The sequence below is a fragment of the Dipodomys spectabilis genome, unplaced genomic scaffold (genome assembly GCF_019054845.1).
Source record: "Dipodomys spectabilis isolate Male_0828 unplaced genomic scaffold, ASM1905484v1 ptg000247l, whole genome shotgun sequence".
Classification (NCBI taxonomy): domain Eukaryota; kingdom Metazoa; phylum Chordata; class Mammalia; order Rodentia; family Heteromyidae; genus Dipodomys; species Dipodomys spectabilis.
The window spans coordinates 804,727-830,478 of NW_024870924.1; the positions used below are offsets into that span (position 1 = coordinate 804,727).

General features: G+C 36.6%; 1 non-coding gene across 1 annotated transcript; it reads left to right on the forward strand.

The window, feature by feature from the left end:
- Positions 1-15,361: 15,361 nt before the first annotated feature.
- On the forward strand, positions 15,362-15,468 carry LOC122124804. Its single transcript, XR_006150657.1, has one exon. It is a non-coding gene; the product is annotated as a U6 spliceosomal RNA (small nuclear RNA).
- The last annotated feature ends 10,284 nt before the right edge of the window (positions 15,469-25,752 follow it).

Genomic DNA, 25,752 nt, shown 5'->3' on the forward strand with positions numbered 1-25,752 from the left:
GGAATTGAATTGAGGTTCAACTCTATTCAACTATCAAAATTAAGTTTCAAAAAGTTTTATCTTTGAGTAGTTGTACAAAGGAGTTGCCATTCACTGAAACAGTATATGGGATACAGTGCATCTTTATCATTATCACCCCTTTCAACATTCTCATCCACCCCTCCCAATCAAGCCCAATCCTTACGTATCTCAATATTATGTTATGGAATTATTTGCCATTTAACAAGGCAGTTTATGTGTACAATGCACCTGGAATTGTGTTACCACTTCAACATCTCCACCCCCATTTCACACTACCCCTTTGTATATTTCGATTCTGGGAATTATACAATGGATTGTTGTCTGTATTCTATCCTTTTCCCCTTCAATTTCCTACCCCTCTCACATTGCCCCCCACTGTCCTCTCTTGCAGTACACATTTACTGTTATTTATTTTGCTGGGCTTTGACAGTCTTTTAAGAGAATTATAGTATTTTCACTCTCCATGGACTCTGACATTTCAGATAATACATTTGTACCTCCTTTCATCCCATAAGTTGAATTGCTGGGTAATAGGTAGCTCTCTATTCAGTTTTGTGAGCAACTTCCATAGTTTTATCCAAAGTGATTGAACAAGATTACAGTCTCAACAACAATGAAATACAGTTTCCTTTGGGCCACAGCCATATCAGTATCTGTGATTGTTCGTTTTGTCATAATGAAATTGTAACAGGTTTGAGATGAGTCTCAGTGTTGTTTGGATTTGCATTTCTTATATGGAGAGAGATGTGTCTGTTTGTTATTCTTAATTCTTAGAAGTTATCTTTATTTAACCATATATTAATTGGGTTCTTTTTTATTTGAGGGTTTATTGTTGTTGGGTTTAACTTTTTCATTTCTAAATATGGGTTAGTTATGAAAACCCTTGTCTGATGATTAGCTAGTAAAATTCTTCTTCCATTCTGTTCTCTTTCTATATATCCTGCTAACTTTTCCTTTGCCATGAAGAAACTCTTCAGTTTGATACAATTCTCTTGGTCCAGATAGAATAATATTATGCCATTCATAAGGAAATGGAAAGACTTAGAACAAACATATTAAGTGAAGAAAGACACACTCAAAGAAATATAGGTTGCCTGATTTCCCTCATTTGTTTTATTAGAATGTGCCTCTAATTCTACAAGTAAACACACTTGGATGGTAAAAGAGAAAACATTACACTTGCACATGATAAATTATATGGGATTTTAAACATTTATACAGGAAGATCAAAGCAGGATGCCCTTTGGAGAGGATCACAAAAGCTCAATAGTTATATGAATATTATCATATAAAATAATGTTCATCAAAATGATCTCCAATAAATGATAATGAAAGATTTTTTATTGGTTTGCTTTTTCCTTCTTTCTTCTGATGCTGTTTTTTTTTCTGCAACTTTGGTCTTATATGTAAGTTTTCAAAGGGCAAGTGGGAGCAGAAATGGTGGTACAAAGGGTGAACAAATGCAGCAGTCCTACTCAATAGACACTACATTAAAAATGAACTATACAACTTATGGGGGAAGGAGGTTGAAAGGGAAAAACTGGGAGAATATTAAGGAAGAGATGACACTTCAAAAAGAAATCTGCTCATTATCTGACTTAAGTAATTGTAACCCTTCGGTACATCATCTTTAAAAATTAAAAATGGACCTCATAAACAGGCCAGAGTAGCTATACTAATATTAGATAAAATAAGCTTTAAATTAAAAGTGGTATGAAGGTAAAAAGAGACAAAGAAAGACATTACATATTGGTAAAGAAAACTATCCATTAGGAGGATATAACAATTCTAAATATCAATGCCCCGAATCCTAGAGCTCCCAAATTTATCAGACAAATACTACTTACCCTAAAAACATGTATACATCCAAACAAATTGTTGGTTTCTTGAACACATCATTCTTACCTCTGGACAGGCCAGCCAGGTAAAAACTTAGCAAAAAAAAACTTCAGTGCTAAATAACTGTATTGACAAACTATACCTAACAGATATCTACAGAATATTTTATCTAGCAGTGTCACAATATATATTCCTCTCAGCAGCCCACAGAGCGTTCTCCAAGATGGATCATATCTCAGATCACAAGGAAAATCTGTGAAAATTCAAAAATAAAAATGAAATTACTCCTTGTAATCTGTCAGCCCATCATGGAACCAAATTAGATCTCAACATCAAAAGGCATCACAGAAAATTCTGAAACACAGAGACTGAATAACACATTGCTAATCATCAGTGAGTTACTGATGAGATATGGAGGGAAGTTCCAACGTTTATAGAATTCAGTGGAAGTGAAACAGACAAAATGCTAACCCCTCTGGGACACAACAGCACAGGCAATACTCAAGGAAAATTTATATCTTTGAGTGTGTACATCAACAAATTAGAACAATCTTGAATCAGCACTAGGTACTTGAAAAACAGGAACAAGCCAAACCAAAAACCAGTAGACAGAAATAATACAAATTAGAATAAATAAATGAATCAGAGTCTCAAAAAACCATACAGACAATCATAATTGACTTATCTACTAGTAGCTGACTTCTCCCAATGAGCTCACAACTTCTCCCAATGAATGTCAATGTCAATATATCTATTTTCAGAGATAGACTCAACCAGCCTAAACCAGTGAAGAAAACAAACTATTAGGATTCTAAGAAACAACATTTTGTTTGCCTTTAAATAAATTTAGTTTGTTCTTATTAAGGTGATTTATAGAGGGATTACAATTACATGAGTCAGGTAATGGGTACATTTCCTTTTATAAAATGTCTTCAGTTCCCTCACTTGTTCCCAGTCCTACCCTCCTGTCCCTACCCGTGTGTTAAATAGTTCACTTTCATCAATGTCCAATGAACTCCACTGCTGCAATTTTTCACTAAAGCTCTGTGGCCACCCCTCACCTTCCTGAAGACATACAATGAGTATACCAGGCATGAGGTAAATACTACCGAATCATCACAAAGTATAAACAACAACAATGAACACAAAACAAAAAAGGAGTCTTTTGTTTCCATATCACATACTTTGTTTCAGTATATATATTATATAAATATAATTATTTTTATCATAAAGTCAATTCAGGGATTGAGGAGTGATAACATAATTTTGCTTTCTATTTAATAATGCTTTTCATTCTAACATGAAAGATGTAACAATTCAAGTCCTATGAAATTTGAAGGTTTTGATTTAAAGTTATATTTTCAAAAATTCTAATAGCTCCATTTTGGCAACCAAAATGAAAAACAGGAATGTTTTATCCTCAAGAATGTCATTATTTCATGTGCAAAAAACTAAAATAAGTGTAATATTAATGTAGTGGAAATAAGAAATCAAATACTTATGCAATTCATCAATTCCATAGATTATGAGATGTATTGATAAAATTAATAAAACTTGTTTTAAGTAGATTACTTAAGACATGAAGCAAGTGATAATTTTCTTTTCTAGGTGAAGTTGATATAGAAATCAAAGCCTAAAAGATCCCAGAGTCCTGTGTGCTTGGTGCATGGCAATTTACACATATGCTTGTCTCATCTCAAAGTTATTTTAAAATAACTGTGAACAGGAGAAGAATGAAAAGAATCACTCAAATGTTTACTTTTATTTTGTGACTAAATATGCCTTTTTATATCTATTTTATTTCAAAAATCTGGTAAATTTATTTATGTCACACCAACAATAATGAGAAATAAACAGCCCCACGCTCCTTAAAAGACAATCAATAAAAAAAGGAAACAATAAAGAAAAAAAATGAACCTCATTTTGCACATGGTCTTTTATATTGTGGTGCTTTGTAATTGTGTATTATGTGACTATCTCATGAGTCTGGGCTTGAATCACTAGGGAGGGCTACTGGAAGAAAATTTCAAAATCTAGAGCAGCTAACACAGCTGTGCAGTTGTTTGTGGGTTTCACTACAGTAGCAGCAGGGCATATGATGTACAAAGGAAATGATTCCAGTGCTTTACAGGCCAGAATATGATGAAAAGCATATTTTTATCTTCTTAGATGAAATAAGAAGACCACACTTTAAAAGATTACTAAACGATCAGCCCTTTAAATATCATTGCCATCTTTTAGGCACTCCATATAATTCAAGTCCTTCATCTCCCCACAAACATTGCTGCCATTCACAATCATTGCTAAGGTAAATATCCAGTTCTTTTTGACATTTCAAATGGTTTAGGAGCAATATAAACAATAATACAAGTTGTTGAGAAAAGTTAATTTAGAATTAGTAAACAAATCAGATTCAACTCTATAGTATAACCTTTAGGAAAAATGAATTAAAGAATATGGCATGTCCTTTGTAATTTAATATTAGACATTAGGGCAAAATTCCAGAAACAGACTCTGCAAGAAGGAAAGAGAAGTCTTTAATATGATATATTAAAGGTTAACTATGGAAAAGTAATTTTACCTACAGTTTCTATTATATGATAACATACTTTTGTCTATTAATCAGAGAGACTCAAAAAGATTTTTAATTATGATATGAAAAATGCATCATCATGAATGAATGAAATCACGGAGTAGATGGCTCATTATTCTCATTATTTTGAATGATCTGGTGTTTTTGTTTGTGTGGAAGTATGAATGTATTTTATGTCTGGGGAGGAAAGTTTGATTATTAGATCATTGTGTGATATCCAATGTCAGGAACCTAACATGGGTCAAAGTGGTAAATATGTGTGTGTTTGTGTGTGTGTGTGTGTGTGTGTGTGTGTGTGTGTGTGTCGGCCGTGGGGCTTGAACTCTGGGCCTGGGCGCTGTCCCTCAGCTCCACAGCTCAAGGCTAGTGCTCTACCACTTGAGCTACGGTATCACTTCCAGAAGCTATTATTCTCATCACGAAAGGACTTCACATTGACAGGTATAATTACAAGAAGTAAAACGATAAATATTCACAGTGGTACAAAAATCCCTTAGGTGCCTAGCAAGACAGCACGTTTTTCCATACACTGCATGTGGTGTGAGCGATTTGCAAACAAAGCAACCATAGAAGATGTTGGACCCTAAACAAAATTGACAATTGCATAAACCCAGTCCTCTATGACGGATTTAGCAAGGCCTATCTTGGAGATTCTTGTAAAGGACTTGATGAAAAATTTATAGTTTAGTTGTTATTACAGAACTCTTTTATACCTGTCCCTCAGCCATTAACTATATTTAACATAGTTTCTTTTGCTCTAACATATATTTTTGGCTCAGAAAACTCTTTTTTGTTTGTGAAAACTTGGTTGTTCACAACATAGACATGGGTTTTTTAAACCTTTTGAAATTGCTGTTCACATAGAATTCTATGAGATGAGCTACTCTGTCATTTCATAGGAATAAACTTACTTTGATTCAAACCTGGACAGCAGCTAAGCTTGTTCTCCCTCCTAGAAATCCATCTGTATAGACTTCTTTACATGTAAACAGACCTTCATTTACTTGCAAAATTCTGTCAGTGAGTCAAACCTAATTCACCCAAATGAGGTGAATTCCTTTCCCATGCTTCCTTTACATTAAAAATATAAACAATTTTTACATTTTGTTGAACATTAAGAATGTTCAACAATGTGCATACTTTTTAATGTGAAGTGTGATTCCTATTTTCCATAATGTGAATCAAACAGAGAAATCAGTTTAAGATGTGAAAGAGCCTTTCAAACAGTCTTTGAAGTTGAAAATTTTCCTGGGTATGAATTTTTGGAGAAATATCCCTTTTCAAAGATAAAGGACTCATTTTTTTTTACATTGTGCTGGTACTGGGGTTTGAAGTCCTGGTCTTGCACTCTACCTGTGTAAGGTCTGCTCCTGGATGGAGAGCAGACTCAATCCTCCTTGCTGTAAAGTCTCCGCCAAATAACTGTGTTACCTAGGCAACTGGCACACCTGGAAGATGTCACATCTGCATCTGCTGAGGTCACATCTGAATTTGATGTGGCCACACCTATCTTCACCCATCCCCTAGAGAAGGCCTAGCCCATGCCCAGACGTGCGCTTTTCCAGTTCTTTCCCAAGTCTTTCCCAGGCCTTTCCCAGCCGCGTTGAAGACCAACATGGCCTGGTGCCAGTGGGATTGATGAATAAACCTACTCCTTAACTTAATACCACATGTGTGGTGTGGTTCTTACTCTTTTTAAAAACCTAACATAAATGGTGCCATTTGAACCCGGGAAAGGTTTAAAGTCAGCATAGGAGGTGGGATTCCTCTCTTTTTTTTTTCTTTCTTTTGTTTGTTTTTCCCTTTTTTGCTCTGAGGAATACCACAGTTCTGAAGGCATTTTGGGAACCGGTCTGTCTGCTGTGGACAAAGTGAATCAATTCCTTGTTGGCCCCTGCATCCACCTCCATGCTTGTACATTTTGGTGAGTGAACCACTCTCTAAGGGTTCTCTTTTGCTCAGTCTCTCTCCAGATGTGGTTCCACACCAAAGAACCTGCTAGGCCTTTAACTGAAAGCCTAGTCACGTCTAGAGCCGAGAGCACTTGACTCTGGTTGCTTGGCCACTCACCCATAGAGGGCTCAGTGGTAAGTTGTGGGGCCACTTCCATCCGATAAGCCCAGCTTCACTCACTGATTATTTTTTTCTCATACACCCTTAATGGGGAGCTGTGTGTAACTCCAGTGCCGTGAAACCCCTCTGAAATGCCTCCAGCACTCCCTGGATAGCCAGAGCACCTAATTTTTTAGTCTTTTCTCAGATTTAGACAATTTTTGCCTCTGCAGTGGTAAACGGTCAGAAGTCTGTTCACTTTTAGGATCTCTTTGCTCTCTGCTATTCATGTCCAACTTCGTGTATCTCTCCCTTTCTTTTCTACAATTTTTTGGATTGTGCCCTGAAGAGTGTAATGAGAGTTGGGTCCTGGGGACCTCCTCTAGCTTCCCTACCAAAGACTAGCCAATCTAGGCTTCATCTATTTGTTCATGCATTCTGTGCATTTTTTCAGAAATTCACAATCATGATTTTGCCATCTTGGCCACATGGTGGGTTCAGGGTTTGGTCCTATCTGACCCATACCTTTCCACCAAGTTTACTACTCCTCCATCCATCTATTCTATTGCACCTTGCTAACAAGTTGCTCTTTTCTCAGACCCTGGTAACTGAGGCCCAAGTATCTAATGTGCTTTGTTAGCAAAGATGTCTAAATATTAATATAAAAAATTTTAGATTTTGAGTTTTGCCTTTTTGGTTTTGTGTTATGTATTCTAGTACTGACTATGTGATTCTAAAATATTGGGCATATCTGTGCTAAGATTCTCACATCTAGCGAGTTTTGTCATTGCAGGATATTACTTGGTCAATTCTTGGTAAGGACCAGGTAAACTCTACTTATTCTATTTGATCACCATGTTGTTTAATTGGAAATAATAAAGAGTTTTTGTGACAAAGATTGCAATTCAAACCAACCGGGGCTGAAAACATTCCTAAGACTCCATCTCCCAACTAACCTGCAAAGAGCCAGGCTGGAAGTATGGCTGAAGACTCTTAATTCTAACCAGCCAAACACTGGAAGTGGTACTGTAACTCAAAATGGTAGAGCACTAACCTTGAGCAGAAGTGCTCAGGCACAGTGCCCAGGCCTTGAGTTCAAATCTCCATGAACACTCACTGAGACAAGTCATCCCAGAAACGAGCACCTAGACTCAGCCTGTCTGGGGAACAAGGGACCATGGAGAGGAGTAAGAGGAGATGATGTCATATCAGCCATTTTGTGCCTGCCCTTTCAAAATTAACCAGAGGCAGGAGGTCAATATAAGTAAGAAGCCTGTCATCTAATGTTCATACCTGTCTAACTTTTAACTTTTTAACTGGATGGGAATTCACATTCTTTCCTTTGTTACTTGAATTCTCCTCTACATAGTCACCAGATAGGGACATTTCTACCAACATTTTTCAGCCCCAAGTCCTTCCACTTGCCATTTATTTGCTCTCTAATAATTTTTTCCAACCCCTCAATACCTCATGAGACTTTCTCTAGACTTCATCCAAGAGACTTGCCTTCGCTAGACTTTATCAAAGGACTCATACTCACCAAGGAACAGCTGCAGCTCACTGCCTTCTCTGGGATGGGACCAAATTCCAGCCTTTTACCCCTAATTTTGACACATCTTGTCAGCAGGAAGTAGCCAGAGAGGATCCGCACCCTATTTCATGATTATTAAAAGACTGGAATATAAGGTCTGCTTCTGGATAGCGAGCAGATTCCACCCTCCTCCAAGCAAAGTCTCCTACCAGTACCTCCGTTACCTAGGCAAGTGGCACTCCTGGAAGATATCACATCTGCATCTGCTGAGGTCATATCTGAATTTGATGTGGCCACACCTTTCTCCATCTATACCCTAGATAAGGCCTAGCCGAGCCCTAGATGTTCTCTTTCTTAGGTTTTTTCCAGGTCTTTCCCAGGACTTTCCCAGCCGCCTGGAGGGCCAACATGGCCTGGTGCCAGCGGGAATGATGAATAAACTTACCCCTTTCCTGAATACCTCGTGTTTGGGTGGTTCTTACTCGACTACTCTTTAAAAACCTAACAATCTGGGCTTTAATTCCCAATGCTTACTCTATACCTCCTGAAGAACACTTTCACTTCTTCTTTTTACCACAAGTGGAGAAAAGAATCTCATAGGTTTATCTACTTGGAATAGCTTTGAATTACAATTGTCAAATTTGAACCCACCTAGTATGGAGCTGTAAGCCACTGGTGCTCTGCTAGAACTCACTTCTTAATAAATATTCACAAAAAGAGGAGAAAACATATTTGTTCAATTACGTATGTATTGCCAGATAAACCAAATCACTTGCTACTGGAAGAGAAAAAGAGAGAAGATAGAAATGAATATGGAGGAGAGAAACATATAGAAAGAAGGGAAAGGAGGGTAAGTGATGGGAGGGGAGGGGAAGGAAGGATAGAAGAGGAGGTGGGAGCTGAGTAGAATTGTCTATTCCTCACTAAGGTATTGTTGAACAATCAGTGCCTTTGCATTTATGTAACCAAAGCTTTCTATTTTTGGTAGTAGTAAGCTGAGATATAAAATACAAATTTACACGTAAAACCTGTTAGTGTGCTTACTCCTGCATGAAGGAAGCCACAGTTAGGTTACTGTTAGAGACAAGGCAAGAGTAAGCAGTTTAAGTGATTCTGAGAAACAATAATTGATATGCCAGGAATGCTCCCTTGCCCAAGTATTACTCTTGTTCCCTGCTCCAGTCTTCCTTTCTACAAGGATAGCAGAAACAGGGAGGCTGGGAAGGGGAAACAAAGAAGGAGGCTACAATGCTTGATAAGAAATGTACTCATTATCTTGCCCATGTAATTGTACCCCCTCTGTACAATATTTTCACAATAAAAAATAAATAAAAATTAAAAAAGAATAGCAGAAACAGAAGAGGAAGGAGATATCTGAGCAATGATCATCTTTCTGTTTACCCACATCTGTTTACCCTCATCCCCTCAAACAATAAAGCCAAAGGAGACTTAACCTGAACTAGTAGGGGAAATGGGGGAGGGGAGTTCATTCGAACAATGTGAAAGTTTTAAAATAATTGGGACAGCATTTCAAATATTGAAATAAAACTTTTTCAATTATTAATAAAAAGTAACTCGAAATATATTGAAAATTTAGAAGAATACAGCACTCACTACATAGTGGATTCTGCATAATGAAAACTGACTCCTGTTTCTATCATCAGAAATTGAAAATCGTCCCTAAACTTCCAATACTAGGTAAATTGTCCTCGATATTCACTTAAAATGTGTGAATATAATGCAGAAAACATAACTTTAAATTTAGAATGTTGAAGTGATAAGTGACGGCCATTCATGATGGATAGCATAATGTTGAGAGCATGGAAATTATTTTCCTTCCATCTTCAGTGTGTAGAAAGTAAAAAAGCTCTATTTGACGGCCCTGAAGGTCCAATTCTAAATTTAGGACAGAAGGTGAATAGTAAAGGAGACCTATCTCAGCCATTCACAGATTGGAAATGTGGAGAAATAGCCTCATTTATGTAGGTCAAACATGGAAGTGAGGATGTGGCAAGGCCAAAGCCAAATGCCAAAGGAAGAGATATTTTACAAAATACCATGAAGTTGAAATAAGTCGTAAATAAGGAGCTGGGCTTAAAGGGAGTAGGACAGAAGAATGGAGGGGGAAATGTTGGACTAATATAGTCAGATCACTCAACGTACATATGTGAGAATATAAGTAGGAAACTTGAAGGGATAGGTGGGGTTGGGGAAAGGGAAGGAAGAAAAGTGGAAAGATTAACAATGATCCAGATGTGTTGTACAATGAAATGTACATACACTCCATTCCACACTGACATGATGGATTGAAACCCCTTTGCAAAACTAGCTAAAGATTTAAAACAATTGGTTTTATTATTAAGAGACCAGAAGCATAAACCTTTAGAGATAAATAACAGGATAGCATTGACATATTGTTGAGGCTTGTGCTCTTTTCAATATACAAAATTTAATAAGTGTCAAGTCTGCTGCAAATGTAAATTTTACTTTGCCAATTCTTTTTGCAAATTGCTTAAACTATAGAGAACCAACTTCCAATATCCCTTCACTTCAAATAACAAAAATCTTATAGACCTTTATTTGTTTCTAAATATCTTAAGGTAATGCATTGGAACTAATTTCATTCCACATTTAAATTTAAATTTTAAAACACTAAAGTCATTTAAAATCCTCTCACTCGGGCACAGGTATGGATAGATAACTGATATGGGCAGAATCAGAATTATTCAGAAGGTTGTAAATGGATGCTTACCTAGTTTTCTCTCTGCTGGATCGTAGAATACAGACTATCCTAATTGGAAAAATTTAGTCTTCCCAGGTTTTCTGCAAATAAACACTCCATAAACATTTTCTTATTAAAGGATTATTCAAGATTAGCTATATGTTGAGTGATAATGACTGAGCATGACAGAAAGTTGAGGGAAAACCATTTACTCTTCAGTGAGGTTCTGGCTTGTGTTTCACAAAGTGTTATGAAAGCTCTCCATGAGAAATCTAGCAGCTGTATTTCTAAAAAGTACTTGAATGCTTACACTTTCTGATAATATCTCAATCCAAGTACTTCTCCTTGGAGTTCAGTACTATTCAATGATGCTGTGTAAGCTTTTTCTTACATTTTGCAGACCAGTCTTCGTGATGAAATTTGTGCTCCCAATTCCATCCACAAAATGCAGACAAAAATTATCTGAAAAAATTTGTATCTGTTGACAGTGCATATACTTTTAGTTTTTATTACAAACATACAAATTTTCATAGTAATTACACTGCACTAGGTTGTGGGCAGATTCTAATGTAAATAATAATATATTGTGTTCATGTAGAGTAGTTGAGTATCCGATGTTTTAATATGCCTGTGGTCCTAAAACCAATACCTTACTGATATTGAGTGACAAATACAACTTCTTATAAGTACAAAAGTTTTCCTTGTATCTTTCATATATATATATATATATATATATATATATATATATATATATATATATGTATGTATAGTAAAGATACTGTACAGAGGGGTTACAATTACATAAGTAAGGTAATGAGTACAATGTTTTTCTTTATTATTGGTCCTGGGCTTGAACTCTAGGCCTGAGCACTGTCCCTCAGCAATTCAGCTCAAGGCTATTGCTCTACCACTTGAGCTACAGTGCCACTTCCGGTTTTCTGGAAAAAGAGTTTCACGGACTTTCCTACCATGGCTTGCTTTGAACCACAATCCTCAGACCTCAGCCTCCTGAGTAGCTAGGATTACAGGCATGAGCCACCGGCACCTGGCATGAGTCCATTTCTTATTGAGCATTTTTACCCCATCCTTTGTTTTCCCCTACCATCCCTTCTCTTCACACCTCCTCAACTCATCCCTCCACACAATCTCTGATAGTGTCTTATTATTACATTATTATTATCTCATTATTACAATGGGTCAACCTGAATCCTATCTTTGTATATTGAATGAAGAAATGCTGGCTTGATTTATGCTTATTCTATTGTGTAGACACAAGTAAAATCACTCACCAAGTCCAAGAGCATATAAATGAAATGGACACCGTTTCTTTTCTGTCAGTTGGTTTAGTTGTGTTCTACACATTTATTGACAGGTAACAAATTATTCTCAAACTTTAATATATTAAAAATAATCTCTCCTTTTCTTATTTTCTTGGCCAGAAAATCAGCAAGACCTCAGTCAGCATTTCTCTCATAGGACTTTTCACATGAGTTGGTTACCTGTTGACCTGAGGTCCACTTTTATGAGGACTCACTAATCTGCTTAGGAATTGATGCTGGCTGTTGGAAAAGAGCTCAAAGAAGGATGCCATTTAATGGCTTATAATTTTATTCTTTACCATGATATTCTCCTGTTACTTTGGTTGTTGAGAGTGTGTATAAGAGCAAGCATTCCGTGGGGATCAGGGAGACACCATATGATCTTTACATACTGACATTTCCGAGTAACTTGCTATCATGTGTACTGCATTTTACAAGTCCAATCTGTCAAAACCTACCAGTTTTAAGAGATAAGAGGAGTGGTAAAAGAACTCTTAGAGACGAATACATCTTGAACATATTTTGTTCCAAGCATTCCATCTAAGGCATTTTCAGCAACTAATGAAACTTGTGTTGGCTGTAATTATATGTCTTTCTCCATGTGTGCATGTATATGTGTATATGTATATGTGAATTTGTGTGTACAGTAACATATATGTGTACAATATAAGGGCATATACACACATATATGCATATATAAATAAATATACATATACAAATATATATGCATATATATCATTGTTCAGTTCCCAGAACATTGTCATTCTCACAAAGTGTTCATGATAAACTGCTCTGAGGACCTTGCTCTATTGTACTCACTTCCATCATTACCTTCTTTTTCATCCCTGTGAACAACTTCGGTCTAGATTCCATAGGAGAGCTTTATTTTCATTACATGTAGTTACAAACTGATAATCAAAGACAAAGGTTGTTTGTGAAAGAAAAACAACTTTTAGGTCACAGGTTAAAATATCTTTTTTTGGGGGGGGTCCAGTCTTGGTGCCTGAACTCTGGGCCTGGGAACTGTCCCTCAGCTCTTCAGCTCAAGGTTAGTGCTCTACCACTTGAGCCACAGCACCACTTCTGGCTTTTTTTCTTTTTGCTTATGTGCTGCTGTGGAATCGAACCCAGGGCCTCATGCATACAAGGCAAGCGCTTTACCACTGAGCCACCTTCCCAGCCCAACTTAAAATATCATATCCATCCAAATGATTCCTATGAGATAAAATTTGTAATAGTAGTAAACGTGAAAAGGAATTCCTAGACCTTTTGTTTTGCCATTTACAATGTCAAAGGATAATATCACGTCACTCATAATTCTTAAAGAATGCAAGGGAAAATGTTAGTCCCCATCATGTTCCCACAAAGTGGGATCCTCAAAGATAATAGTAGACCAGCAGAAATTCTATGTAGCAGACATGGAGCATGAAAGAGAAAGAGGAAATGAGAGAGCATGAAAGAGGGAGAAATACCATAATACTGAAAGTGCATAACAGATAAAAAAGAGTTGTATGAGAATATTCATACTGTTATCTTTAGACTGTACATGTACATTTGAAGGTATTTGATGTATGATAATCCATCAACCCAAAATATAAAATGATTTTAATAAAAAATAAAAATGACTCAGAAGTTATTTAAAATGCTAAAACAATTTTCACATTAGCAAACTCTCAGAGATATTTCATGACTTTGAAAAGAATAAAGTGGCTGGGGTTAGTATAAATTTAGAAGTATAAAAATACACAAAAATATGAATATCTTTTCATATTTTTCATATATTTCATTATATAACCCAAAGCAGAAAGCAAATGTTGTTTAGATGAATTTTTAAAACACAGTCTATCAGGAGCTGGGATGGTGGCTGTTGTAGAGAGCCTGCCTTGCATGCATGAGGCCCTGGGTTTGATTCCTCAGCATCACATAAGTAGAAAAGGACGGAAGTGTTTCTGTGGCTCAAGTGGTAACACTAGCCTTGAGCTGAGGTACAGCAACCAGGCCCCAGAGTTCAACCCCATGGCCAACAAAATCAAAGTAAATAACAAAACAAAGTAGTCTCTCACTTTTGTGACTTCAACTCTCTAATATCACTGCTTCAGCCTAGGGCTAAGATTTTAAGTATGGATATTTATCATCCCTCCTGATTCTGACGGTATTGATAATTTTTTAATCAATATTTTGTTCTTAATTTTGCTTTATGTAAATTCACATGCAACTATAAAAAATGGTTTGGCTATCCCAGTAACCTTCTCAAAGTACCTCCTGATGATGAATAACAAAAAGTTTTATTATATTACAAGGGAAACAATACTACAAATAAAGAAACACAATAAATAAATATTAATGATTAATAAAATAAAATATCAAAGAATTACCAGTGTTTTCAGTATTTGAAGTGTACTTACATATTTAATTTTACTATTCTCACATTCCTGTACATTTAACACTGAATAAGATTATGATGTTCAAAAAGTTTTATAGGCTATGTTTAGTCTTTAAAGTTACCGACTAAGATTGCTTTTTATGACTCATCTCATCACTTGTATATGGCTTATATCATCATTTGTTCCTCACTAACATATAAAGTAAGGAAGCCCTAAAGTTTTAAGAGAAACTGCAGTTAACAAAGTCTTAACTCTTCACTCTGCTTCTTTACACTAAGACTTTGCAACATATCATTAGTAATGTTTCTATAAACTCTGAAATGTACTTTTTAGTAACATATGTCTGCTACCATAAATCTTAAATATTTATAGAAAAGTTGTATGACCTGACAAACAGTCCTAATTTTGGCCTATATAAGCAAATACACAAAATTAAATATATTTAAAACATTAAAACTTTAACAAAACCTAACACTTGCCGCAGTGTTCATTAGGACAGGTGCCTTGTACAGAATAATTGAATTCGTCCTCCTACACATCTCATTTATTTTTATTTTTATTTTTTGTGAATATACTGTACAGAGGGGTTACAATTACATGGGCAAGATAATGAGTACATTTCTTATCAAGCATTGCAGCCTCCTCCTTTGTTTACCCTTCACATCCCTTCCCAGCATTCCTCCACCCCCCCACCCAATACCCTCCCCATCCTACACATCTCTTGAACAACAATATCTGGGGTTATTTTGTTTTTGACATGTCAATTTTGACTATTCTTAATGTGTGCTTATGTAAGTGGTACATGGTTATAAAATTTCACGAGAATTCTTCAAAACTTACTTTTCTTTGAATTGTTTAGTTTAAGAAAATCAATTACACTTTATATATAAAAAATGCTCTGTGCTCAATTCAGCAGCACATACACTAAAATTGGAACAATACAGAGAAGATTAACATGGCCCCTACGCAAGGTTGACATGCAAATTCTTGAATCATTCCATATTTTTACAACTAAAGATTCTGGAGATGTTGTGGCCACAAGGGAACTTTACTTGATTCTTGGTGGGAGTGTTAACTTGTTCAACCACTTTGGAAAGCAGTATGGAGGCTCATCAAAAGACTCCATATAAAGCTCCCCTATGACCCAGCAATCACACTTTTGGGGATTTACCCAAATGATCACAAAGAAGACCATACTAAAACTACCAGAACAACTATGTTTACTGTAGCATTATTTACAATAGCTAAGATATGGAGCCCACCTCGATGGCCCAAAGAAGATGAATGGACCATGAACATGTGGTATATATATGCACAATGAAATTCTATGCCTCCATCAGAAAGAATGGCATCGCCCAATTTGTTAAGAATTGGAAAGACTTGGAAAAAAAATTATTAAGTGAAGTAAGCCAAATCCAAAGAAACATAGGTCCCATGGTTTCCCTTATTTTCAACAGATAATATATGTCTAGGATAAGAATAGATCATAAGCTATGTGCATATCAGATAAGATGATATTACAGGAAATGAATCAGACAAGTGGTTTTTCTGTTTCTTCCTATTGTTTCTAAGATACTTATAATGTGTGATGTGATGTTTTTTGTTCCTTTATATGTTCCTCCCCTACGCTCTAACCCCTGTTTTCACTGTATTTGAAGTTGGTGCGCCTACATCCTGTGTATAAGTTTCTCTAATTTGGGGAGGGGAAAGGGAAATACAAAATTCTTAAATAGGGATACAGGTTGAGATGCACAAGACACTATGTTGAAAAATGAACTTTACAATTTAGACAGAGGAAGGGGGAGGGGAGTGTATTTGTGGAGGTGGGAGGGAAGGGATGGTGGAAAAAAAGGAAAGGAAGAGGTAACAATGCTTGTTAGGAAATGTACTCATTATTTTGTCATATAAATATGACACCTCTGTACAGTTATTTTTACTGGTGGACCCATTGCAACAATGAGAAGTACAAGTTGTTATGTCGAAAACGAACTTTACAACTTTGGTGGGGGGGGCAGGGAGGATTGGATGGGAGGGCTGAGGGAGGATGGGAAGGGATGGGAAGTGGAAACAAAGGAGGAGGCTACAATGCTTGATAAAAAATGTACTCATTATCTTGCCCATGTAATTGTAACCCCTCTGTACAGTATTTTCACAGTAAAAAAAAAAAAAAACAAACGTATAAAAATGTTCTGACATAGAAGAGTTTATTTCCTCTATTTTACCCAGATAATAACGTTAACAAAGAAATTAATGCAGAACACAGATATGCTGATATGAAGGTATTTTGAATAAATGTGTGTGGGGTGTGTGTGTACACACACACATACACACATGCACATGCTTGTGTATTGGCATGCTCAGAGCTTGAAATCAGGGCTTCAAGGTCTTGCTAGGCCTTTCCTCTCTACATTGATGAGCTAATATATGAGCTACATCTCCATTCCTGGCTCTTTGCTAGTTCATTATAATTTCTGAAAAATAATCTCATGAATTTATTCTGCCCTGAGTGGCTTCCAACATTATCCATAGATCTCAGGCTCCTGAGTAGATATCCCGAGTAGATAGGATTACAGGTGTGACCAGCCAGGACAAGGCTTTCAGAATAATTTTAAAAGTAGGAGAATGTTTACTTGATGGGGGCCTGTTTTATCATCTCCTACTTTTAAAGCATTTTGGAGTGATTATATGTGAATTTACTTCATTTTCGGATTCTTAAAAGATAGTAAGTGTTGGTATTTAAAAGTTTTAGTACTTTTTAAAAAAGGATACTGGAGCTGTGGGACAAAAGAAATTTGACTCTATTTGGACATCAATTTATAAGCTCAGTTCTGTGCATGATAATCCAATGTCACCAACACAGTCTGTGTTGGAGACAAAATGTAACAGAAAACAATCGCCATGGGCAATATTTGGTATGCTATTATTTATAGGACAATATGAACATTGAATTGAGAGTGTAAGAGAATGGAGAGATTTTACCTACAATTTTTGTATTGCTAAAAGGCTTTTGGAGACTGTGACTCATTTCCTTCCTCACTGTGTGTCTTTGGGCCATGCACTTCGTGCCTTTAATTATAATATTTCCCAACACTAAAATGATAATAACATTAGCATTATAGCAAATGTTATCTTAAGAATTGAGAGAAATAAAACTTGCAAAATACTTAACATAAACTTCTATGAATGAGCTTTGAGTTTAGCCATAATTTTTTAATATTAAATAGAATGCAATAATATTACAGAAAACATTACAGGTAGTGAGCAACCAGAAGGAATATGATATATTGACCATGCTCTGCTTCTAAGGAAGCCAGGTGTACAACGTCTCATGCTTTAAATCAAACTGGTTATCTTATGTCTTGGTAGTGTAAAAGTATCAAGGACAGGATAATGAAGGAATGTTGTAGACTGAGGTAATGACCGTATGATAATGTGCAAAACTGATAAAACGTAAAAGTACCTGAGCAGTATATTGTGTTTTATATCATTTAAGTTGCATTGCAAAGATAGGGAATACCTAGAACAATGAATTCTCTTTTTGATATCCTATGATAGGTCCTTAGCAAGATGAACTCTTTCTTCATTCTTGTAGAGGCATTATCAGATGAGAGGAACTGTATTTTTTGTTTGCTTCCTTCAATTTATTCTTCAATTTGAAATCTGATCTACTTGAGAATGAAAGAAACCAAGGGAAATTAGACACGCAGTCTTTGGAAAGAACAATCAACATAAAATAAATAAAATACACATAGCCTTATGAAAGGTCTAACTAAATTGAGTTATATAGTCTAAAGCATAAACAGAAAATGATATAAGCAATATCATGTTATTGAAAATTGAAAAATGTAAGGAGTTATTAATTTTTTCCTTTCTCCTACCTTGAATTAATTATTGATTTTGTATAAAGAGATTAAAGATGAGATTAACAAGAAATGATTAAAATTCAAAAGAGTTCTGGGAAGATGGAAAGGGAGAAGCTGGAGGCTACAGACTCTCTCATAGAAAACAGTTTAAGTGTTCCAGTGAACAGTCCTAAGCAAGAGAATCACATCAAGGGTGCCATCACAGTACAGAGAGTTTGGCCAGAGAGGGAAAATCCAGGCAAGGGGACAGGTCCATGCACTTGCCAGCAGGCTCAGCTGCGGTTTTGGCGGTGGCTGTGGCAGCCATAGCCACCAAACCTGAAACACAGAGAGTCCGGGAAGAAGGCCCCAGATCAGCGGGCTAGGGGATTCTACACAACACCAGCAAGAACTGACAAGGAACAGACATCTTCATCCTGCAGATCGAAGACCAGAGACGACCCAGGAACCAAGACTCTGCTGTGAGTAGAAGCCTGACATCCTCACTCCTTCTAAGGGAGCAGAGGAGGAAAGGCAACCCCTCCCTTCCCCACTACTGGAGATCTCCATCTTTGATACTGATAAAGGACTGGCTGAGCAGCTAGCTCCAACTCAGGCCTTGGAAGAAAACAAGAGTCATTTAGCAGGTCACAGGAAACTGACCTCACCTGCCAGGCTCAGCTCCACCCATGGAAAAGTAATCCAGCCCAGGCAGAGATAGCTCTGCCCTCCTCAAGTGTTGATTTCTTCACTGGCTAAACAGAGCCAGAGGCTGCCCCTCCCTACAACAGTCTTGACAATCAACTGAAATTCAGTAAACATAAACCCTGAGAATGTCTCCAGGCTAGGCTCTGTAAGTGTCTCAGAAGCTAGCCCCTCAGGGAAACTCTACTGCTTGCTGAAAGGCCTCCACTCTACCCAGAACCAAGACTCATCAAAGCATCTCCAGACTAGAGGAAACAGCCATCTCACTCTTTTGTGATACTCAAAGCAGATCTCCCTCCCATTGAACTAGCCTAGTAGGAGGATCACAAAATTCTGGGTAAAGCAGAACATTTTTCTGCATGCTCAAACAAACTGACTTAAGAAACCAATCAATCCACAGGAAAATCAAACACCACAAGCAGACCAGAGACTCCAACAAGAGACTGGTTATAGACACAAGGGAGATACAGGATCTTCCCACCCCCTCCAAAAAATCAAAGAACTCATATTTTGTACCTTTTAAAATTTGTTTATTTTTTTTGTTTTCATTTTTTATTTTAAAAAATTGTTCGCTGTTAACCTTTTTTTTCTACCTCTTCTAATTTTTATTTTGGTGGAATATCTGTGCTTGTGTGTGTGTGTGTGTGTGTGTGTGTGTGTGTGTGTGTGTGTGTGTGTGTGTGTGCTATAGATCTACTGAACTTTTGATCAGTTTTTTCTTTCTCATTCTTTTCACTTTTTTTCCTCTTTCATTCTTTTTTGCGTGACTTAATTGCTGTTCTGCTAATCCTCAGATATACGAATAGTCGAGTATTAGACCTTATCCCCCATTGTGTACACAATCCAGAAATTTATTACTCAATTCAAAACCTCTTTGACTTAAGTTTCTTAATAGCAGTACTACCTCTTTATACCTATATAATATTTTCAGGATATTTTTTTTTACTTTTTCACATCTCCTTTCTATCCCTCCCCTTCTCTCATCCTATCCCTGTTCTTCTGTGAATATTATGTTGTTAAATTTGCATAAATTTTAAGTGTTTCAATTAATAATTTTTAATATTTGTTTTTCTATTCTTTCTAGTCTCTTTTTTCTTTTTCTTAGTTTTTCTTCTTTTTTTTCTCTCTCTACTATCATTCCATCCAAACTATTTTCCTTATTGAGATTAGGACTTAGTTAATTTAACTCTCCTTTTACCTTTCCACATTCCTCTATTCCTATTTTTACCCACATCTCTCCCTAAACCTTATAATTTCTGGTATGCCAAATTATTCTTTGTTGTTCATAGCCCATTAGTATATAGTTGTTTGATATTGAATAAATATATCTGTTGAACTAGATTGTATCTGTGGACTTTTGACTGTGAAACTACAGACTTTGGATGATGCTTGCCTTAAGATAGTGTTCTAGCAAAAAACTGGTGTTATTTTCATCCCAAATTGGCAGAACAAGCAGAAAAACACAAGAAAAATGGCAAGTCCGGGTATCTAAACTCCCATTCATGATAATCAGGGGACAGAACAGATAATGAATAATCCAGGGGAGAGTTCTCCAAAAGCTATATAAAAACTACTGGTAAATATGGTAAATGAAAAAATTGAAAACCTTCAAAGGACTCAGTGTGAGCATGACAGTGAGAGAGAAGAGGCAAACCAAAGTTCAATACAGGAATATCATGAGCTTGAGGAACTTACTCAAAGATTGACACAGGAATTGAATGAGCAGATTGAAAACACTCAAAGAGAAATACAGGGATGGCATGAGCAGGCTGAGTCCAGTCAAAGAGATAGACATGAATTGCGTGAGCTGGCTGAGAATAGACAAAGAGAAAGTCAGGAATTGCATAAACGTGAGGAAGCTAATCAAAGAGTAATACAGGAATTGAGATAGCGAGATGAGATAGACAAAGATCTTTAGAGGCATTTATGGAATCCATAAACAGAGAGCTGAAGTCAGGGAGACCACAAAGGGAATGCTGAATGGAACCCAACAGAAGTAATGGGAGTCCAAGGAAACCATAACCAATCAACTAAGTGATTTGAGAGTAAACACTGAACAGTAAATTAAGGAAGCAAAGAAGTTCATAGAAGTTCTAAAACAAAGCTCCAACAAAGAATTGAAGTGATCAAAACCGACAAATTAGAAAGAAAAGAAATAAAAAACAGTAGAAAGTCTTGACAGTAGGTTACACCATGTAGAAGATCGAATCTCGGGGACTGAAGACAGCCTGGGTATTACAGAGAAAGAACGTACAAACGTCAAGACAAATCCAAGAAATATGACAGATCTATTCAACATTTAGGAGACACCATCAGAAGGCCTAACCTGAGGATAATGGGTATAGTGGAGCACTTAGAGAGAGAAGTTAATGGTCTAGGAAATTTGTTTAACAGGATCCTAGCAGAGAACTTCCCAAGCATGCAAAACGATAGGCCTATTCAGATACAAGAAGCTTTTGGAACTCCAACTAGACCAGACCAGAACAGGACATCCCACCATCACATTATAATCCACACAGGATCAATTCAGAACAAGGAAAAGATCCTTAAAGCTGTCAAGGAGGAAAGATCAATCACCTATAACTGGAAACCAATTAGAATCACCTCAGATTTCTCAGCAGAGACAACTAAAGCAAGGAGAGCCCGGGATAAGGTATGCCATGCCCTAAAGACAAACAACTATAAACCAAGAATACTGTACACAGCTAAACTCTCCTTCATAACTGAAGGTCAAATGTAAACCTTCCATAGCAAAGAAAAATTGAAACAATATATCTCTGCCAAACTAGTCCAACAAAAGACTCTTGAATATATCCTACACATAGCAAACCAACAAGACCACAATAAAGGCCAAGAAACTGCACCCAAACTAAAAGCCCAAGAACCATAGTAAGAACCCAGTTGCCACAATCCCAAGAAGGTGGATAAAATGTCAGGAACTCCCAAATCCCTCTCAGTCCTATCTCTCAACATTAATGGAATGAACTCTCCAATTAAGCAACATAGACTGCCTAGTTGGATTATAAAGCAAGATCCTTATATCTGTTGCCTTCAGGAGTCACATTTTACCCATAAAAACAAAGACATTTTGAATGTGAAATGCTGGAACAAAATCTAACAAGCAAACGGCCCCCATAAACAGGCAGGTGTTGCAAGCCTCATATCAGATAAAATAGACTTCAAATTAAAATCAATGAGAAGAGATAAGGAAGCTCGCTATATACTAATTAAGGGATCCCTCCTTCAGGAGGATATTACAATTCTAAGTATCTATTTTCCAAACAACGGAGCACCCAAATTTATCCAAGAAAAACTACTTTCCCTCAAATCCCACATAGATACAATGACATTGATTGTTGGGAACTTGACAAACCACTCTCCCCACTAGATAGATGAACTCGGCAAAAATTCAACTGAGAAACCGCAGATCTAAACAACTGCATAGATCAACAAGATTTCACAGACATCTACCGAATATTTCACTCAGCAGCATCAGAATACACGTTCTTCTCATCAGCACATGGAACAAAAATAGACCACTTTTTAGGTCACAAAGCAAACTTGTCCATATTCAGAAACATTCAAGTTATACCTTGCATTCTCTCAGACCTCAAGGGAATAAAATTAGAACTCAAAACCAAAAGCCACCAAAGAAAGTCCTGTAACTCATGGAGGCTGAACAACACACTGCTGACTCACGAGTGGCTGTTGGAAGAAATTAGAAAGGAAATTCAAATGTTCATGTTATTCAACAAAAAAGAACACACATATTACCAGATCCTCTGGGACACAGTAAAGGCAGTACTCAGAGGCAAGTTAATAGCTCTAAGATGCTATATCAACAAATTGGAGAGATCTGAAACCAACAACTTAACAAGACATCTGAGCCTCCTTGAAAAAGAGCAGCAAGATAAACTCCAATCCAGTAGATGGAAAGGAATTTTTAAAATTAAATCAGAAATAAATGAATTAGAATCCAAAAAAACATGGAAAGAATAAACAAAACAAAGAGTGGGTTATTCGAAAAAATTAAAAAAATTGATAGCCCCTTAGCAAATCTTATCAGAAAAACGAAGAGAATACATCCAAATAAATAAACTCAGATGAGAATGGTAACATCACCACAGAAACAACCAAGATTCAGAACATTAAAAGGGAATAATCCTCAAAATTTTATGCTAATATGTTTGAGAACTTGGCAGAGACACAACTTTTCCTACCAAATATTGACATGTTGAAACTGAACCAAGATGAGTTAAACCATCTGAACAGGCCCATTTCAAGCATTGAAATAGAAAGAGCAATAAGAGACCCCATCTATGAAAAGTCCAAGACCAGATGGTTTTAGAGTGGAATTCTACAAGTCCTTCCAAGCAGAGCTCACACAATTAATACTTCAGCTCTACAATGAAATTTGAAGAAAAAGTTCACTACCGAGCTCATTCTATGAAGCCATCATAACTCTCATCCCAAAACCAAGCAGGGACTCATCAAAGAAAGAGTACTATAGACCCATTTCTTTGAAGAACATTGATGCTAAACTTTTCAACAAAATTTTGGCCAATCGATTTCAACAATTTATCCAAAAAATCATGCAACATGATCAAACAGGATTCATTTCAGGAATGCAAAGCTGGCTCAATATACACAAATCAATTAATATAATTCATAACATCAACTGAAGCTAGGATAAGAACTGCATGGTTATCTCAATAGATGCAGAAAAGCATTTGACAAGATCCAAAACCCCTTTATAATGAAGGTTCTGAAAAAATTAGGAACATTCCTCAATACAATAAAGGCTGTATATGACAAAGCTACAGCCAGCATTAAACTTAATGGTGAAAAACTGAAGCCATTCCCTCTTACCTCAGGAATGAGACAAGGATATTCACTCTCTCCACTTCTCTTCCATGTAGTTTTAGAATGCCTAGCTACAGCCATAAGACAAGATATAAACATAAAGGGGATCCAAATAGGGAATGAAAAAGTAAAACTCTACCTCTTTGCAGATGATATTGTACTTAAAGAATCTCACAGCCTCCACTCCCAAATTTCTCAACTTGATTCAAAACTTTGGCAAAGTAGCACGGTATAAAATTAACCCTCAAAAATCAATGGCTTTTCTGTTTATCAACAATGAGAAAAGTGTGGCTGAAATTAGGAAAGCAACTCCATTCATAATAGGCCTCCAAAAAAATAACTTGGAATTAAATTAACCAAAAAGTGAAGGACCTCTATGATTAAAAATGTAAAAACCTGAAAAAGGAAATCAAAACAGAACTTAGAAAGTGGCAAAAACTCCCATGATCTTGGATTGGAAAGATCAACATCGTGAAAATGGCAATACTTCCAAAGACTATCTACAAATTCAATGCGATATTTATCAATATTCCAACCTCCTTCTTCAAGAAAATAGAAGCTGCAATCGAAAATTTCATATGAAACAATAAAAGACGCCAAATAGCGAAAATGATCCCTAACAGAAATCACAGGGCTACAGGAATGTCAATACCAAATTTCAAACTCTACTACAAAGCCATAATAATCAAAACAGCTTGGAACTGGCACAAGAACAGACCTCAGGACCAATGGAATAGAATTGAAAACCCAGAAATGAACCTATAGACCTATAGCCATCTAATTTTCGATAAGGGAGCTAAAATATAGAATGGACGAAAGACAGCCTTTTCTGTAAATGGTGCTGTCAAAATTGGTTAACTACTTGAAGAGAACTAAGGGTAGGTCCTTAGATATCACTCTGCACCAGAATCAACTCCAAATGGATCAAAGACCTTGGAGTCAAAGCAGACATTCTGAAAACATTACAGAATGGAATAGGATAAATCCTAGTTCTCCTTGGCAGGGGCCTAAATTTTCTTAATAGAGACCCAGAAACACAACAAATCAAAGAAAGGTTGGACAAATGGGATTGCATGATATTGTAGGGCTTGTGCATGGCAAAGGACATAGCTAGCAACATCAATCGAAAGCCCACTGATTGGGAGAAGATCTTCACTAGCCATACAACAGACAAGGGTCTCATATCTAAAATATATCTGCAATTCAAAAAAATTAAATCCCCCAAGAATAAATCTTCAAAGAAACAACGGCCCAATAAGTAAGTGGGCTAAAGAAAAGGAGAAACTTCTCTGAAAAGGAAAGAAGCATGGCCAATAGACACATGAAGAAATGCTCAACCTCCCTAGCCATAAAAGAAATGCAAATCAAAACAACATTGAGATACGACCTCACCCCAGTTAGAACGGCGATAATCAAGAACTCTAATAGCAACAGATGCTGGAGGTGATGTGGAAAGAAGGGAATCTTACTGCATTGTTTGTGGGAGTGTAAATTTGTTCAACCACTTTCGAAAACAATATGGAGATTCCTCCAAAGGCTCCACATAGAGCTCCCCTATGACCCAGCAATCCCACTTTTGGGCATTTACTCAAATGACCCCAAACAAGACCACACTAAGGCTACCAGCACGACTAAGTTTACTGAAGCATTATTTACCTTAGCAAAGATATGGAACCAACCCAGATGACCCTCAAGTGATGAATGGATCAAGAAAATATGGTATATATGCACAATGGAATTGTATGCCTCCATCAGAAAGAATGGCATTGCCCCATTTGTTAGGAAGTGGAAAGACTTGGAAAAAATTATTTTACCTGAAGTAAGCCAGGCCCAAAGAAACATACGTCCCATGGTTTCCCTTATTTGCAATAACTAGTATAT